The sequence below is a fragment of the Abramis brama genome (assembly GCF_963993115.1).
Source record: "Abramis brama genome assembly, chromosome: 4".
Lineage (NCBI taxonomy): Eukaryota > Metazoa > Chordata > Actinopteri > Cypriniformes > Leuciscidae > Abramis > Abramis brama.
Genome location: NC_139966.1, coordinates 58,737,924 through 58,745,423, shown reverse-complemented (window position 1 = coordinate 58,745,423; position 7,500 = coordinate 58,737,924). Strand labels below are relative to the sequence as shown.

Sequence of the window (7,500 nt, the reverse complement as noted above, 5' to 3'; positions counted from 1 at the left end):
TATCATAATTTTGACATTTGGGCGTTATTGTTTAGCTATTGAAATTTCCAGTGATGGTTTTGTCTCGATTAAACTAATAATGGTTTCGGAGATAATCGCAAGTTTTTAAAGTGCTAAATGACACCGTTACACAAACCATAAGGCGAAACCTGGCATGTTTGGTATCGCTGAACTCGGGATTCAGGAGTATAATGCGGACACTCCTGTGAAAAACGCTGGCTTGAAACTTCTCAGGCTCCTTCAGGGCACTGTGCTGATGACGCATTCTGAGGTTTTTTGAGATACGCCAATGTTCTCTTAGACTATCACCCTGGACAAAGACACTGCATGCCAGTTTTCATCGGACTAACGGTTGGGTGTGGTTATAGACATTTTCATGATTTTTTCCCTGCTATAGCGCCACCAAGTGGCCAATCGTCACAATTTTGTTCATGTCACCTCAGATTGAGCTCATAAACATGTGTCCTGAGTTTAGCGGAAATATCTCTTTCCGTTCACAAGTTATAGCCGTTTTAGTAAAAGTGGCCCCGGTCACATCGAACATTCTGGTTCCCCTAGCGACCGTGAAATGAAATTTATTTATTTATTTTGATGATTATTGATAATGACTCTCCTGAGAATATTTCTGCAGTGGTTTGGTTCCGATCAGGACTAGTTCGCAAAAGTAGGTTTTTGGAAAACCCCAGAATACCCAACTTTTTGGGTATTTTTCTGGAGAATGCTGCATCATGGGAAAATTAACAATAACAATAGAGTTTCAGCGCTACGGACTTGAACCCCTAATTAGGAATGTAACAAATATGCAGCCTAAGAATGAAGCCAAATATCATTTATGAGAAACAGGAATGATTAGTTCGCCTCTCGAGTCATTTTGTTCGTTTGTCACGTGACTGACGCAAAATGAACGATTCATTCATGAACAAGACTATTAGTCCAGTCATTTTAAGCCAAAATGGGGGTCAATCGTGAACAAATTGCAACAGAAGCAAACTCAGCTGATTTTGTATCCTCAATATGTCCTGAGTAAGGGGAAAAAAAGCCCAGAAGAATCCCATTAGGGGAAAGTTTCGAAAAAGACCCAAATATAGTCTATTCATACGCCTATTCATTCTTTCTCTCACGTGAATAGAGTAAAAACATTTAACCTTTAGATATCACCATGAACATTACTGAGTTGATTACTTACATCAAGACAAACAAAACATGTATTACAAGTTTTTTGAAATTATTTGTTAACATGGACAAACGGTGCATAATCTAATTACGTATATACGGTGGCCGAGAGAGCTCAACGCGCTGCAACTGAAGAAAACACATGCAAATAGAAAAAACACACGCAAATTAAGAAAACATCTTCATCAGTTTCACAACACATGTGTGCTCCAAATACTCACAACACAACCAAATACAGAAACGCGCTGCAAAAGTTCACAACACAAACAAATACAGAAACGCGCTGCAAAAGTTCACAACACAAACAAATACAGAAACGCGCTGCAAAAGTTCACAACACAAACAAATACAGAAACGCGCTGCAAAAGTTCACAACACAAACAAATACAGAAACGCGCTGCAAATAGGACAGAACACAACGGAAATGTGGGGAACCCAATAAGTGACGGACGGACGGCTGGGTCGTGAGCTTTACCTGTGCCCTACTCTCTCAAAAGGGCAGACGGCAGAGCCCTTGAATTGGGCACTTTGGAGGGAGCGGGGCACTTGTGTGCCATTATGTTGATGAAGGGAGCAACGAAAGACAACGTAATTTCATCATTATTTTCACCTGGGATGTTCCCATGACAACGCAGCGCGTGTCCATCTGCTGAATAGCTGTTCTTACCAGAAATATAGTATTATTGCTGTTAACATAACTGTTGCAAATAAATATTACCAGAAATATAGTATTATTGCTGTTAACATAACTGTTGCAAATAAATATACATTTTATACAACAAAGTTTTTAAAATATGCGTTATATCTGTGTGTGAGTGTCTCAACTTTAAAACTTGCCGTCTCATATTTGGACCCTAGCTGCATTCTAACATTTCTTATGAAACTTATTTTAACATAACATGACAAAATGTGTACAATGTAACTGATGTATAGATTAATGTCTTTCCCTCATGTTCTTTTTCTCTATCTTTATTTATTTATTTATTTTAGTCTTCAGCTCATTGTTCTTTTTAGTATTCTTATGACATTGAATATATTGTATACAATATTGTATACAAAGTTGTATGTCATAAACGTGTCATCTCTGTATATTTTGTTATTAAAAAAATTAAATAATAATAAAAGTAGACAGCTGCAAGCACGTCCCAGCCGGGTCCGTCACTTATTGGGTTCCCCACATTTCCGTTGTGTTCTGTTCTATTTGCAGCGCGTTTCTGTATTTGGTTGTGTTGTGAGTATTTGGAGCACACATGTGTTGTGAAACTGATGAAGATGTTTTCTTAATTTGCGGGTGTTTTTTCATGTGTTTTCTTCAGTTGCAGCGCGTTGAGCTCTCTCGGCCACCGTACGTATGTGTTAATTTGCATAAAAACAGATCTAAGCATTGGGTCCAGAGCCATAGAGAGAAAGAGTTGCGACACTCCCATAGACCTCCGTTGTAAACAATGGCGGCGCTTTTAACCGCCTACTTCCGGGATTAGAAGATCGGAATAGTTCTAAACACTGTCATTTTGGCGTTGGACACCATTCACTTACATTGCAGCGCGTCGAGTTGTTCCAGAGTTAAGTTGTTGAGATATCGACCACTTTTGAATTGTCAACTGTCTATATTGTATCAGAGGCCCTTTGCGATGCTTATACTGGTCTTCATTTGTACATGCACAGCGTAATTATTTATATTTTATGTTGGATGTTTCAACCAATTTTCAAGCACTGCGCTAGCTAGTTAGCTAGCGCGACTTCGTCAGCTGTCACTGTGACAGTAAGAGTTCGGTAATGAATCGCTACCACCTTTATAGCAACTTTTATTTAATTTAATTTTTTGGGATATACTAACTTTTCATTATGTTTTATTGTCTTGAGTGAAGCGGCTTGTGAGAACAATGCTGGACCTCTAGGATTGTTATGGGATCACCAGTCCTGTCTGTTTCATGGATCACCTGCCCCTGGTTTTTGTTTTTCTTGTTCACACACAAGCACACATTTTTGTTGTCTGTCATTGTTTAATAAAAAATATTTAAGCGAACTCTGAACGGACGGCCACGGCAGACCTCTTTGCGTGATCACGAAGGTGTAATGGCTGAATCAAAATTTCTAAGCAAAATCACGGGAATCAATAGCCTAATACAGCCCAGTTGTGCTAAAATAAATATCATGAGACGTCCATCATCAGATGAATGATATGGAAAAGTTAAGTTAGAGCCGCTAAAGCCAGTGCTACTACCCATGCGAACATGAACACTAAGCTTTTCCCTCCAAAAATATAGCCTAAAACTTATCTCCAAATGCAAAACTGACATTAACAAAATGCAATAATGCAATAACAGCTGAAAAAGTACTTGGGTGTGTGTTTTATTTTATATTTACCGTTCAATAATGCAATCGCTGCTGTCTGTCCCATAGAAGAACATGACAGCCATCGTGTGTTTTAGAACTATTGGGGCTTACATGAACCACGTGACAGCCATAGCGGCGACATCAAAGAGTGTCGCAACTCTTTCTCTCTATGGCTCTGATTGGGTCTAGCCAGGTGAAAATGTCTTGTTGACACATAACAGTAAAATACTTAATGTTTAGGTCTGACTGGAACCCATTTAGGCTACCCATGAGCATTAATACACAGAGGCAGGAAGAAGTACTTTAAACCAGCCGCAGAGATGGGGTTTGGGTCTGGGTCCGTGGGACTGTTTCTGGGGATTCACTTTTTATTTTACTTACCTTCTGTCTTCTGCATTCTTCTTACCATGTTCTTCCCTCAGACTCGTCCCCCAGAAACAGTCCAACAGTTACATTCAGAAGTAATGTTCCCATAATGTTTAACATTCGCATGATCGATTTTTTTTTACTTTCAAAAATAACGTTTTAACAACTTAACGGGAACGTTAGCAAAACGTTCTAAAAACACATGTCTGTTCGCTGTTGAGCCTAATCCTCACTCATTCATCACGTGTCTATCTGAAAGATCATTTTTTCGTTCAAAGTAAAACTGTGTTAAATCCAAACCTGAGTCTCCAAACTGTCTCCTCTGATTAATGTACTATTATTGTATTTCCTCTTGGATTACGTGTTGTTTGGCAGAATGGTGTGTTTACAACAAAAGCGGATCATGTGAGAAAAAAATTCTTTCTCCCTGCTGATTGTTTTAGTACAATAATCCCCGTTAAGACTTTTATAAGCAGGGCCAAAAACTGTATGACTGGAATAACAAACAAGAGTTGAGCTCGTGCGCTCCTTTTACTTAATAATAATAAATATTTCTACTATGCTGTGACGACGTTGCAGAAGGTAAACCTTCCCGGATGTGACCCCGCCCACCTAAAAACACACGCCTGCCTCCTGGCCAATCGCACGTCACGTCGCCTCATTAATATTCACGAGCCAAGCCTCCGCCATACTATGGCAGAATCCGTTACCGCGCCCCGGGAAAGCGCCAGTGACGTCACCGCCGACTGATTCAATCGCGCGTGCGGAGCGTCTCTCTGCAGCAGCGACTGAAGGTCAGAGAGGCAGACAGCACTGATAACCGGACCTGAAGGTAAGCAGGCTTTCTGATATGATGTGATGATGATTATGATTATGAATATGATGATGATGATGTGTTTGGTGCTTCCGGGACGGTCCCGGTACCAGAATGATGCTGAACGAGAATATCAACAAATGAGGATGTGAATCATGTGCTGATGATGCACTTATACATTCATTTTTAATAAGGCCTTAGGTTAATGGGATTAATGCAGCATAAATGTGATGAATATTAATGAATATGGTCTGAGTCGCAGAAGAGAGAATAGAAGTGAATAGAGTTCTATATTTATCCGGCTTTGATGCTGTAAGCGGGTTTGGCTCATCTGGGTCACTCCAGTCACGTGACGGTCTCCATTCAGCATGATGATGTGTGTTTATGATGTTTATAATGTTTACAGAAGAACAAGAGTGAAATCATTGGCAGGCCCTCAGTAATGTCATATAGTGTAATCTGATATGATTGCAGTATCAGACAGAAACACACTGAAACTGTTGAGCTGTGGGAGTTTAGATTAATTTTAGGGTAACACTTTATTTATACAGTGTCCTTATTACATGTTACACGCACTTACCGTAGTAATAACAGTAAATTATGCATAATTACATGCAACTTACCCTCAACCAATCCCTTATAGTAAGTACATGTTGTTAATTAAGATTACTCAGTACTTAAATGTATAATTACACTGTAACAATGAGTGTTACCGTAAAATTAATTAAAACTACCACAGCTCAACACAAACACACTTTATTTTACACGCACTTACCATAGTAATAACAGTAAATCATGCATAATTACATGCAACTAACCCTCAACCAAACCCTAATCCTACACTAAGCCTATAGTAAGTTAATATTACTCAGTGCTTAAATATATAATCACACTGTAACACTGACACCTTAAAATAAAGTGTAACCAATTTTAGTACTTCTACTTAAACTAGATGAAAATGAGGAATAAGCCGAGATAAAATAAGTTCATGTTTTCTTAAAGTGTTATTGTGTGTAATGCATATGTTGTGTATGTTCTAACGCCGGGAAGAATGAAGCACAAACATCCACGGCTCACGCTGAGTCCTGAAGGAGACGCCCGAGGCATTTATTTATCTTTAGTTCATGTTTTCACATCTCTGAACACACACACACACACACACACACACACACACACCGCGAGAGACCAGATCCTGACACACACTTCTGTAAAACACCTCGAAACAAGATCAGAGGAGAAGATATATATCAGATATTAATATGTGTTCTCCACTCTCAGCGTAAGGGTTAATCAGGACCAGCTCTCAGGACGAAGGTCAAAGGTCACGATAATGACCCTGAAACACACCTGCAACCCGTCATATGACATCAGAGTTTTCTTTTCAATGCAACAGTTTATTGAATTGCATGTGTTTTGTTTTGCATCATATTTATGACATCAGGCTTTAGGGACGCACAATAAATCAGTGAAATATTATCATCATCAGTCCAGTAAGAAAATTTGATAAATAATGGATTATTTTCTTCTTCTATAAAGAATTATTGGTACATAAAACACTTAGTAAAATGATATTTAAATGCTTAGTTTTATGATCTGTAGTTTTAAAACATATAATGCAATACAATAATAATGATGCAAGACTTAAAAGCCTGATGATCATATTTGATACTCGTGATTTTTATAATAAATGATGATGATAATCAAGTAAACCTGCTGAAATATTACTAACAATATCAAAGTTATTACTTGATAAAATCATGTCAGACTGAAGGACGTTTGTACTGAGGACAGGAGCCTGATCATGTGATCGCCAGATATGAATATGAGACGGGCTTTAATGCGCAGACCCTCAGCTGTGCGTCGGTGTACGTGTGTACATTATGTGCGTTTATGTTATGATATCTCAGATGTTTCTGAAGTATCAAACGGAGGAGGAGACGCCCGTCCGCACGATTGTTCTCCTGAAGTCTGGAAACCAGATCTTGTTTTTGAAGGCCTTCAGAAGACCTCAGCAGGCTTTCCTCCGATTCAACCCCAGAGCCGAACCCAAACACGCCTGACCTCTGACCTACACTCAGGCTTACACACACTACAGTCAGACGCTCTGGATCGGGGAGATTTTTAATGTTTTAATCATCACTCCAGTCTTCAGTGTCACATGATCCTCCAGAAATCACTCTAATATGATGATCTGATGCTCAAGAAACATTTATGATTATTATCAGTGTTGAAAACAGTTTTTTACATTATTATTTCAGGATTATTTGATGAGTAGAAAGTTCAGAAGAACAGCATTTATCTGAAATAGAAGCTTTTGTAACATTATAAATGTCTTTACTGTCGCTTTTGATTAATTTAATTCATCCTTGATGAATAAAAGTATTGATTTCTTTTATTTCTTTCCACCAAAAAATAAAACTAGAACTTTCTATTCATCAGAGAATCCTGAAATAAAAGTGTAAATACATGTTTTCAACACTGATAATAATCATAAATGTTTCTTGATCATCAGATCATCATATTAGAGTGATTTCTGAAGGATCATGTGACACTGAAGACTGGAGTAATGATGCTGAACATCAGCTTTGATCACAGGAATAAATTACACTTTACTGTATATTCACATAGAGAACAGATGATTTACATTAGAATAATATTTAACAATATTACTGTTTTTTGTTGTATTTTTAATCAAATAAACGCAGCGTTGGTGTGACTTCTTTTAAAAACATTAAAAATCTCTCTTGACTGCTAGTGTTCGATTACAGGGAAACGGCTGTGATGTTGAACTGAAGAGAGCGAGGAATGCC

General features: G+C 38.3%; 1 protein-coding gene across 1 annotated transcript in view; it reads left to right on the top strand.

The window, feature by feature from the left end:
* The first annotated feature begins 4,570 nt into the window (after positions 1-4,570).
* LOC311080612 (monocarboxylate transporter 2) overlaps positions 4,571-7,500 on the top strand; it is a 12,085-nt gene continuing 9,155 nt past the window's right edge. Inside the window, exon 1 of the mRNA XM_084110659.1 lies at positions 4,571-4,708. The gene's annotated coding sequence lies outside the window, so the exon portion shown is untranslated. The remainder of the gene's footprint in view (positions 4,709-7,500) is intronic.